Here is a 12,544-nt window from a genome sequence, read left to right as displayed (position 1 = left end):
TCTCGTTGAATACATACTGCATTGTACATATTCCTTGCTTCTGAGAAAAAAATATAACTTTTTGTATTTTAACTACTTTTTAACTTTCTGTCAAAGCTAGTCCCTAGCCATATATTTCATCCATATTAAACAAGTCTTTGGAAACTGTTCTGTCCTTTTTAATAGCTCCTCTTTTCCCTGAGGACTGAGGACAGCAAGAGCGCTTATTCTTTTCATGTATCTGACACCTTTAAAATATCTTGCTCATGCTGAAAAAAAAGACTGAACGCTATAGCTGTATACTGATTTTAAAGGAACATGTCTACAGAAAAAAAAACATTTGGTATTTTAATCATATTACTTTTTTATAATGCAGATAACTGAATAATATATTATGAAACTACTGCATTTGTTGTGTATAGTTATAGAGCTTGAATACAATTTATGCTGCAATTGATTTATCATACAGCGTGACATGCAAAATACTGTCTTAGCATAAGATTTAATGTCACGCTGTGTTTCACGCTGTTAGGTCAATCTGAGGCCAAACTGAACTCCGACCAGCTTCACTGTAACAGTCTCTCATTCTGCATGGGAAAATATTTAACCACATGAAACCATACACTCATAAAATAAAGGGGGCTTTCACAGTAATGCCATAAAAGAACCATTTTGGGTTCCTGTAAGTACCTTTCAGTAAACAGTCCTTAAAATAAACTTTTTTTTTTCTTGGAGTGAAGAACATTTGAATAATCTAAATAACCTCTTTTTCCATTATAAAGAACCTTTTGTGGAAATGTTCACCCTTAAAAATTAAGGTTCTTTATTGGCATTGATGGTTCCATGAAGAACCTTTAACATCCATGGCAATTCCACAAAAGGCTTCTGATATTGAAAAAGCCTTCTTTTGATTATTAAAAATGTCTTCACACTAAGAAAAAATGGTTCTTATAAGAACTGTTTGAGGATCCAAAATGGTTCTTATATGGCATCACCACAAAAATCCCTTTGGAACCTTTATTTTTAAGAGCTATAGGTTCTTCAAAGGTTCTATTGATGTTAAAGCTTCATCATGGAATCATAGATGCCAATAAAGAACCTTTATTTTTAAGTGTGCAACCAATGAATTATTAAATAGACTTCATTTTCTAGTGTTGTTAAAGGGGTCATATGATGCGATTTCAAGTTTTCCTTTCTCTTTGGAGTGTTGCAAGCTGATTGTGCATAGATAAGATCCCTGAAGTTGCAAAGACTAAAGTCTCAAAACCAAAGAGATATTCTTTATCAAAGTTAAGACTCTGCCACGCCCCCCTAAAACAGCTCGTTCTAACACGCCCCCACATATCTACCTCACTATGTGGAAATATTTGCGTAATGCCGCCCAAATGTTCACGCAAAGAAAGAAGGTGTGGTTTCAGTAACCGCAGTTAGTGTTGATGCAGCATGTCAGGGAGATGCTGTGTGTTTCTAGGCGAAAGCAAAAGCACTTTATTTGGCCTTCCGAAAGTAGATGCATTTAGGATGCAATATTATCTTTAAGATTACTTACAACAGAACAGCAATGCATTTTATGGACGACCGTTTCGTAAACCTAGGAGAGGAGGTAATTCTGAATTTGCTATGACAATCTGTCGCTTCTGAATCAGCTACTGTTTTGTTATTAGTTTAAGTATTTGCTATTGACTGTTCAAATGCTGAGTTTTGCGCATCGTGTGTGTGTGTGTGTGTGCGCGCGGACGAGCGAGAGAGAGAGGGGGGGGGTCACATCACAGTGGAGTCAGCTGTCTTAACCGTGGCTTGTGTACTGCAAACACATACCAGCTTCATCACGGGGTCTGTCACGAGACTCTGTTCCCCTTTCGGGCTCTGTCTGTACATTTATTTTGAAAGATGAAGCTCGCGATTATGGTAAGGGGCGTTACATTTCCGACGAGTGCTTGCGGTGTTCGGCCCATCACAATGCACTTGGTCAGCTGGCCAATCAGAGCAGACTGCGCTTGTCAGAAGGAGGGACTTTGTAGAAAACGAAGCGTTTGAGAGAGGCGGGGCATAGAGGACCTACAATAATGTACAGTATTTGAAAAATAATGTGTTTTTTGAACATTAAAGCATGTCAACATATTCTGTTACACCAAATACACAAAATAATGATCTTTAAAAAAGCATCATATGACCCCTTTAAAATTAATTCTACACATATTAAATGTTTTTATAGTGTGACAAGAGGAAAGCACATTCAATCACACAATATAAGCATTCTGAAATCACATTCAAAATTAAATTAAATGTTAATGCTGGAAATGTTTAAACATGGACAAAAAAATCACTATTTTCAATACACTGGACCCTAAAAAAGCACATCTTGTCGACCACCCAAATTAGACTATGAGTCAGACATTCAGTGGTATGGACAGTACAGCACATGCTGGCTGTTCCACACATAAATGTCATTAGAGGATTATGGGAATGGTAGTCTGGGAACACCGTGCTTTGCAATCAAAAGTATATAGTGAGTGAATCACCTTTACCCAAGCCTCCATCTACAAGCTGTTTTCTCCAATCAATCTAAACTCAACCCACCCACCTCGAATCCATCTATTTCTCCCCTCTGCAACCTCGCTGAGTTCGTCACCCCCTGCAGACTGCACTGCCCAATCACACACAGTCACTTCTAATTAGAGCTCTCTGTTCTGATCTCCGTTCGTCGCCCCGGGAGACCCCATAGCAACCAAACACGTACTCTGAGACAATTAGTTAGTAGTGGTCTGACAAGAAAAAGCATCTATTGCACACAAAAACACACATGCATGAGCTTGCATCAAACCAGAGCATACAATGGGACAAACAAATCATGTATCTAGTCACACAGCAACTATAATTTGGGAAAGAGATGCACAAATGTTTTTGTCTGCTCCTGTACACACACATAGCTGTTTTGAACCCTCCGTATGACAGAGAGACCCGTATTAAACAGAATACCTGCTGCTGGTCTTTCTCCTCTATTTTCAAGACGGCAAGCAGGAAACATGGTCTTCATCTCATGACATCTCTTTCTGGCTGTATAAACCGGTTAAACTTTATTTACTCAAAAATAGAAGTCTTGCCTAAAGCCAAAGCAAATGATCATCCCTGCGGTTCGTCTTCAGCCTTGTGATCACAGCATCCTTCCAAGTATTCCATACAGCATGACACTGAAACCAGAACAGGGAGGCATCAGGCTAGAGGAGTGACAGGGAGAGACTTGTTAACTAGTTGTCCCTGAGAAGACAACTAGCACAGATATATGTGATTTTTGCCCTGTCTGAATAGAACAAGTCTATGGGTTTTTTCTTTGGTAAAAATAACAGATCAAATTATCTACTGCATTTTGGCGAACATGGAGGTCCTCTGAGAAATCTGATTCTGAGGATGGGGATTCTTCTATCCATTTGAATGTTTATGATTGCAGTATAATTTTTGTCACAACAACTCTCCTCATTTATTTTGACCTTCACTGAATAACTAAAGATAACGTAACCAAACTTTTTAATGAACAGACTAGTGCACTTCATTGTTTTAAATTAAGAAAGGATACATTTAATTGATCAAAAGTAATTTCTATTTCAAATAAATGGGGTTCTTTTGATCTTTCTTTTAATCAAAGAATCCTGGAAAAAAATGCACCACGGTTTCCAAAAAACTACTATGCAGCACAACTGTTTTCAACATTAATAATAAGAAGAAATGTTTCTTGAGCAGTAAATCACCATGATTTCGGAAGGATCATGTGACACTGAAGACTGGAGTAATGATGCAGAAAATTAAGTTTTGCCATCGCAGATTATGGTTAAAGCAATAATTTTTTTAGATTCAACAATTTTGATAATATTAGCTTCATTCTGCTTTCTGAAGACTGGTCACATTCCTGCACAGCTTTAAAGAGAAAGAGAGCATCCAAACCAGGAAGAAAAGGTGTTTGTACCTATAAATGACAGTCTGTTATTCAGCTCTGTTTGTGTACCTTCTTGCCCCTCCATCAACACAGTACTCTTGAAAGAAACAGGTGGAAACAGCTTACACACACTGGAAAACATTGTTTCCATCAGGCACCATAGATGGGTGACTCACTGAAAGACAAATAGCCCTTTTTGATACGCAGGAAACAGAAATGACAGGACCTTTTCAATAGCAAATTCTTTGGACAGAGGCCCTCTATAATCCCATAATATACACAAACCATTTCAAAGAATGAAATGATAAAGGGGTGGTATTTCCAACAGGAACTTCCTCTAGTGTTGATCTGTAGCACACAGGAAATAGGAGAAACAGGGCTGAATTACAGGGGTGACTCTGCTGTTTTTCACAATACGTCTCCTAATAGAAGGCAGGTCTACTGCTGTGAATACCATCTTTAACGGACACCAAGGTCTGAACTTCATCTCACATTTGCTCCGCCAACTTCACAAGGTTTGTCCTTTTCTTCCTCTTAGGTTCCTCTTTGGTCTTAGGTTTCTGTTTCAGCCATGTTTGTCTCTGTCAATCTTTTTATTCTGTCTAAACACTCCCTCATCAGTGCTCTTTTAGAGACTGTCTTTAGTATTCATAGCACAAACTAAAAACATGCAGCAAAACAAGATCATAATGACAGATTTCTCCTCCTCTCTTTTCTCTAATGATCTTTTCCTCTTCAGGCCAATGATTAAAATGAGCCGCTGAAGAGGCAGTGTGCTATTTCACATTGACCTTTACTCACAACACACACACACTGTGCCCACAATGCAAAAGAATAATCAAATGATAACAAGCTGCCATTAGACACAAGAGGCTGTTCAAGACAACATTACATTGTGGATGATGAGACATTTTTCTGAAGAGGACAAAAAAAAGGACTATAAATAAGCGACATTCCTTTCTATCACTGCAGTGACAGAGAGAGATGAAGAAATGCCTCTAAGGTGACCTTACTTTAAAAAAATTATTAAATAATTAAAAATCTCCAACTTTGCGCTACAGTTAATATCTATGAACATTAGGTAACTACTTCACTTACATTCAGGACATAGCAAATGAGAATAATGGCGATGATTTGGACCAATCAGTAATGAGACTGAATAATTACAGTATATGTGTCACACTCGCTGGTGAGAGATCAAGCGCACAATGCAGGAGATGAATAACATACAGTCTTTATAGTAATCCACAGGAAAACAGACAGGGAATCCAGGAGGAAGGCAAACCAACGGCGTGCATACATAAACAATAACCGGCAAGGACTGAACAGAAACGGAGAGTACTTATACAAAAGCAAGAGAGGGACTAATGGCTAAATTAAGAGGACACAGGTGAACTGAATGAACTAATCAAGGGAAATAAGGACAACTAGGTCAAGGGACTGAAACAAGGCAGGAGAACAGAAAAACAAAGAAAACAAGGTTCAAACTGTGACAGTACTCCACCCTTCCAGAAGGTGTGACCTCGCGCCGTAAATGGACCAACAGTGGAGGGAGGGAGGGAGGGTCGGGGTTCAGGAGGAGGGCGAGGGTCAAGAGAAGGGAGGCGCCTGTTGAACAAGGTTCAAACTGTGACAATATGTAATTAAATGAAAAGCACAAAATCACTCAAGACAGCAAATTCCCAGAAAGAGACAAACCTGGAAACCACTAAAATAATCCTATTTATATTCTTTAAGCATCCTGGTTGTATTTTAACCAACGACGTGCATACATAAACAATAACCGGCAAGGACTGAACAGAAACGGAGAGTACTTATACAAAAGCAAGAGAGGGACTAATGGCTAAATTAAGAGGACACAGGTGAACTGAATGAACTAATCAAGGGAAATAAGGACAACTAGGTCAAGGGACTGAAACAAGGCAGGAGAACAGAAAAACAAAGAAAACAAGGTTCAAACTGTGACAGTACTCCACCCTTCCAGAAGGTGTGACCTCGCGCCGTAAATGGACCAACAGTGGAGGGAGGGAGGGAGGGTCGGGGTTCAGGAGGAGGGCGAGGGTCAAGAGAAGGGAGGCGCCTGTTGAACAAGGTTCAAACTGTGACAATATGTAATTAAATGAAAAGCACAAAATCACTCAAGACAGCAAATTCCCAGAAAGAGACAAACCTGGAAACCACTAAAATAATCCTATTTATATTCTTTAAGCATCCTGGTTGTATTTTGCATGATTCATCAGTTATTCCAATTTTTTTTAATGTTAGTAATCTTTGTAATAACTTCCTTTTAGCTGACTTCACAAATGTCTAGGGATGCACCAATATCGACATTATAATTTTATTGATATTGAAACTCTAATACAAATTCCTGAACAACAAAGTTTAATAGTTAAATTTCAAAAGGAATATCCAATTATCATACTGTACATGTTGAGATGCCTAAATTCACTTGTAGTCATTTGTATATTAAATGTAACATTTAAAATTGTTGATTTTAGTGTTAATTTTTATTTGTTTAGTCAAAACAGTGTAGAATTTTAATGTAGTTTTTTTTTGGCCAAAACATGAAAATAATTATTGTCCAATAAATATTTAAATATTTCATTTGAACATTAGTGCTTTTCTACCTCAAGTCTTAGGGCTTTTGTCCAAAATCTCTAAAGACTTTCAAGTCATTTGAGAAAAAAAGTGTCATTTTGTGTTCCAACAATAATAAATGATAATAATAATAATAATAACAATAATAATAATAATTGTCATCTGTTATTAGTAGATCTTCAGGAAATCCTCTAATTCATAAATCCTCTCACATCTCTAACTACATAGGCTTATTAAATCACTTCAGATGAACAGTGAACGTTTATCCTGAAGCCTTGAACAAGTGGACACACAAATCTATTTGCTGAGAGCTAGAGACCATGTGTGTCAGTGAAAATATTTACTGATGATTAGTTCCTCATTAGAGAATGTTGTTTATGTGCAGAGCTGACACTCTTAACATGATTTCCTCTCATATACAGCAGCACCAGACCATGACAGGCCTCTCACATCATACTGGTAGAACTAAACACAAGCTGTGCCGTGAACACTGAGTCGATGAGTCTGAGATCCTCAGTGAGACATAACACACATACTGTACAGTACACACACACAATATGGTTTGCAGCATTTGTCAAGCACTAAGCAGAGACATTAACCTGAGGTGACAGACGGATGATAAACAACAGCAGCTAGAGGCTGAGTGCGTGAAAACAAACCCATGAACGTGTACGAACACACAGGCACCCCAGAGAACACACACCTGAGTGATTATGCAAACACAAATCAGGAACATTTACAAAGTAATGTAGGAACAGTGTGTGCCAGACCGAGATGGAGAGTGAAGCTCCTTGCTGTCTAAAGTCTACACTAACTGCCATGAAATGACACTTACTGTTACACCACGAACAAAGTGCTACATTATTTTCACATTAGCATGTTGGTAAACTAATGGCATGACACAAGCTTCAAAATAGTGTAAAATAATCCATTTCAGTTACCCTAAACAATTTTTTAGAAATACTTTTCACTAATCTGTGCATTAAGTACATGTATACTTGTTTTAGACATTTGTCTCATCATCTTGGATTTTATTTTTCATGTACCATATTTTAAATATTCATGGGTTAAAATTGCATTGTTAAGAATTCAGGAATAATGTAAAATACCGATAAATAAAACAAATGTTTACTATATGTTTACAAACATTATAAACTCTATAAACATGTATTTTAGCCCAATCATTTATTCTGGTTTTCAGTACTTTATTCCAGTATTCAGAACGGAAAAGTGATGAAAAACATACATAAAAAAAAAAATAATAATGTGGCATTCATAATAAATTTATTATAAATGTCAAGCTTTATCAAATTTATTTAAAGAGGTCATATGATGCTTTTTTAAAGATCATTATTTTGTAAAACGTGGGCTCATGAACCGCTCTCAGTCTGCACTTCATTTCTCTGTGAGGGTTACATGCCCAAGAATTTGATTAAAACAAGGTGATTATTTACTCACCCTTAAGTCATTCGATGTCTAGAAGTAGCGAAGTCTGATTGGCGAATGAATTGCTCTTTTGAGTCGGGACTTTTAATGAATCAGTTGATCCAAGTTCACAAAGTTGATCTAAATGATTCATTCACAAATCGATAAACTGATCGCATCGATAAACAGTTTGCTATCAGTGAATAACAACTTTAATTTCAATCTGTTCATCACACATTTCTATTGTTGTCATGCCCCTGGACTGTCTTTGTTGTGTTTTCCCTCCCCATGTGCTCTGTGACCCAGTTTCTCCCCTGTCTAATTAGTCATTCTGTTCACCTGTGTTCCTCCCAATTCCCTCGTTATCCTGTGTATTTAAGCCCCAGTCTGTTCAGTCTGTGTTTGTCGGGTCTACATGTTGTGAATGTGTGTCATCTTCCCTTCCTGGTGTGGATTTACCCGTTTGAATAGAATAAAAGACTGTGTTTGCTATTCTTCGTCTCCATTGTTCCTTCCGGCAGCATTACGTGACAATTGTATGATTTCAGAATGTTTGGAATATAGAAAATTAGTCATTTTTATAGTGCTTTTGCATGCTCTTTAAAGATTGAAAGCTTGGGGCCCCATTGTAACTGAATGGAAAAGAGTGACCAGCACATACTTCGAAATTCCTCCTTTTGTGTACCTCTGGAAACAGAAAGTGATACAGGTTGTCCCTCCCTTTAAGCTACCTTTTGGAACAACCTTCTTATAATGCCTTAAAATGCTTCCTCTGAAGGCACTCAGCAAGTTTTGGAACAGAGCGAAAGAGAGAGCAAACGAGAGAAAGAAAAGAGGTCTGTGTTTTCTCCTGGCTTTTGCAGGCGATCGTGAGCTGGAAGAAGGTGCTTGTACTGATGGAAGTCGTGACATGTCTGATTAATCACAGTGAGAGATGCTGCTAGACCTCACCAGCACATGCACACACACCACGCCGCATCACTAACATCCATCAAAAACAGCCCTACCATCTTACGCATACAGTCATTCCTCTACTCTAGAAATAAACAGAGACAAACAGGAAGTTACAGGACAATCAAACCATCAGTGTTATGAAAGGGCACGTGGAATACAAAAGTGAAATACAAAACACACAATCAGCCGGAGCATCTCTACTGCTGACGTCTCACACTCAGCACAGGAAGTCTGGATTCACTCTTGTGGAGCAGAATAATGTTAACTTCAACAAAAATGACAGTTTGGTTTTCCATGAAACCAAGGCTGCATTTGTAAATTTGAACAAAGATACAGTAAAAACATTAATATTGTAAAATATTATTACAATAGAAAACAGTTATTTGTAACTTTATTTATTTATATATTATGCAGGCTTGGTGAAGAAGAGATGTCTTTCAAAAACAAAAAAAATCTGACCTTTTTGACTGATAGTATATACACAGATAAATGTCCTGCACACTCTCTACACACACACACACGTTCTGCTGAAATGGACTTTAAACTGAATAACTTTCCCACAGGGCTGAGTGGGTGAGAGGCTCTTCTGGGAAGTGGGTTAATCGTCAGTTTGATTACATCATTAAGAGATGTTTTCCAGTGGCATACAGGAGAGGGTGTTGAGCTAGTCGAGCAGAAACAGACAGATGGCTTCAAGTCTCATGGCACATGCACCAATGTTATTACCTCAAATACACTCAAAGTGAGAAATATGAGGAGAATTCATCATTTCTTAATGATTGAGGGGAATTGTAATGCATTTCTAAAATTTCATAATGCAAGAAATAAATTTCAGGCCAGTAAACTCGATACATGATGCTGATTAGAGTAACTGCTTGATTGCTACTGTAACCTGTAACAGTGGAGCTTTTACTGGGAGCTCAAGAGGGAATTCATGCCATTTAAAATGAAAGCGATATCTTTATACTCTAGCACCTGCACAAACATCTGCAACAAGCATTTTTCTCTCATGAGAACCTTAATTTTATGTCGAAATATTCCTATTTTAATAAAAAAAACACAAAATAAACAGTTTTTTCAAAGGTAAAAATTATTCTACCCTTGATTTTAATTGGTAAATTACTTACTGCACCTTTAAAAAAATTTAAACTTTTTGTTTTAAACTTAGGAATGCAGCATACATTGGTACCATATTGGTTACAGGCTGATGTTAAGAGAATTCATCAAGCTCTTCATCTGAATAATTGTTAATTGTTTTATGCTTATTTTCTTAAATATTTTTAGTATTTAGATGTTTTTTTCTTTGTCATCTAACGCTTACTTAAAATTAGTCTTTAAAAACGATAATAGTTAAACAACACTGTTAAAAGAGATAGTTCACCAAAAAATTCTGTCATCATTTACTCACCCTCAAGTTGTTCCAAAATTGTATCAGAATCAGAATCAGAAGAGCTTTATTGCCAGGCATGTTTACACATACGAGGAATTTGTTTTCGTGACAGTAGCTTCCACAGTGCAACAGAATGACATGACCAGAACAAAAAAACACAGATAATAAAAAAAAAATAAAAATAAATAAATAAAACAAGTAAATAAGGAATAAAAATATACAAATTGACAATTGTATGCAAAGGTATAGAACAAAAGACAGTTGTATGTACAGGTATATTATGTGCAAATTGAAATGTAGACTGAGTGTGTGTGTTAGATAAATAAGTGTATGAGTGAATAAATAGTGTGTGTTCCACAGTTATTGTCAAGTGTTCATGAGATGGATTGCCTGAGGGAAGAAACTGTTCCTGTGTCTGGTCGTTCTGGTGCTCAGAGCTCTGTAGCGTCGACCAGATGGCAACAGTTCAAAGAGGAAGTGTGCTGGATGTGAGGGGTCCAGAGTGATTTTGCCAGCCCTTTTGCTCACTCTGGATAAGTACAGTTCTTGGAGAGAAGGGAGGATTGTACCAATGATTCGCTCAGCAGCCCAGACTACCCTCTGTAGTCTTCTGAGGTCAGATTTGGTAGCTGAGCTGAACCAGACAGTTATAGAAGTGCAGAGGACAGGTTCAATAATGGCAGAATAGAACTGTTTCAGCAGCTCCTGTGACAGGTTGAACACAGGTATGAGTTTCTTTCGTCTATTGGACACAAAAGAAGATATTTTGAAGAATGTTGGTAAGCAAATCGTTTCTGGTAGTCAATGTCAATGGCTGCCGCCAACTGTTTGGTTACCAATATTTTTCAAAATATCTTCTGTGTTCAACAGAATTTGAACACAACTCAGTTTGGAACTACTTAAGGGTGAGTAATTTTTGGGTGAACTATCAACTTTAAATGTAATCCTTATCAAATCTCAAAGTGAATATCCATTATTAAAAGTTTGTATTATAATGCTGTGATGCCTAAATTCACTTTTAGCATTTAAAATGATTAATGTTTAGTGTTTAATTTTTATTTATTTTGTCAAAATAGTATAGAATTTTAATATCATCCATCCTTCTCATAACATGAAAATAATTATTGGCTTATCAGATTTTTTTAATATCAGTGCATCCCTACAAAGCCTAAAATCGGATAAGGAACGGGACCACTCGGTCTGACCACATGCTACCCTTCTGCAGCGTAGTATTGAGGGAGCACGTTGCAGGACATGCTGGGCCACTGCTGCTGCAGTCTGGAAGCATCCAACATCATCCACTAATTAAAACCCTTGTCTTATAGACATTGGCCAATCAGAGCACTAAATACAGGCCACTGGGATGAATGGTACCTTAGAACAACACTATACTGAAGTCTGGCATTGAGTGTGAGGATGAGGAGAGCAGCAGTGAAGGCTGACTCATGCACTCCGACAGAATGTGTCAGCATTGTGGAGACGAAAGCCCAAACGATCCCCCTTGATTTACCCGGCACTGCATTAAAGCAAAGGACAGAAGTTAAGCCATTAAATGGACTGATTAAATTCATATCTCATTTGGAACCGCAGAGAAAATCCTGTTGGATATCTCTAAAGACAAGGCCTGATGGGAGAGAGAAATTGGAAAACAGCAGGGAATTAATCCGGTGCTTTTGGGTAACTTCATAAATAACTCAAATAAAGTGGAAATAATTCAACTAAATGCTCACACATCCAGCGGCTCGCCCTGTATGAGTGACCAGCAGGATATATTACAATAAACATGCACCACTCCCTTACGAAAAAGAAGTTTATTCAAGTGTGCTATTAGTATACTTCTTTTAAACTAAAAATAGGAAAGTATACTTTTAGTCTACGTTTTATATACTTCTCAGAAATGGGCTTTATGTACTTCTCAGAAATATACTTAAAATGGCATTTAAGTATACTTGACTTATACTTAGAAAAAGTCTAAATATATTTTAGCTATAATTGTGCTCGTAGAATCCGTGTTTTCATTGTTATACTGTAGGGGGCGCTAGTACACATCTTCTGTACAGAATTTCCAAAAAACACAAGAGAAGAAGAAAACGAAACAACAGATGCTTCCACATGTATTCTAACACGATCATCAGACATAAAACAGCATCAAAACTGTGTAACATTATGGAATAAAATGTCAACCAATGACGAGGTAATAATGACTGTCAAGCTTTGGGGTGTTGATCGACTTTATCTACGTTTTGATTATCATTCTGAATCCAATT

Source organism: Sinocyclocheilus grahami, unplaced genomic scaffold (genome assembly GCF_001515645.1).
Source record: "Sinocyclocheilus grahami isolate Dianchi unplaced genomic scaffold, SAMN03320097.WGS_v1.1 scaffold824.1, whole genome shotgun sequence".
Classification (NCBI taxonomy): domain Eukaryota; kingdom Metazoa; phylum Chordata; class Actinopteri; order Cypriniformes; family Cyprinidae; genus Sinocyclocheilus; species Sinocyclocheilus grahami.
This window is presented reverse-complemented; position numbering follows the sequence as displayed.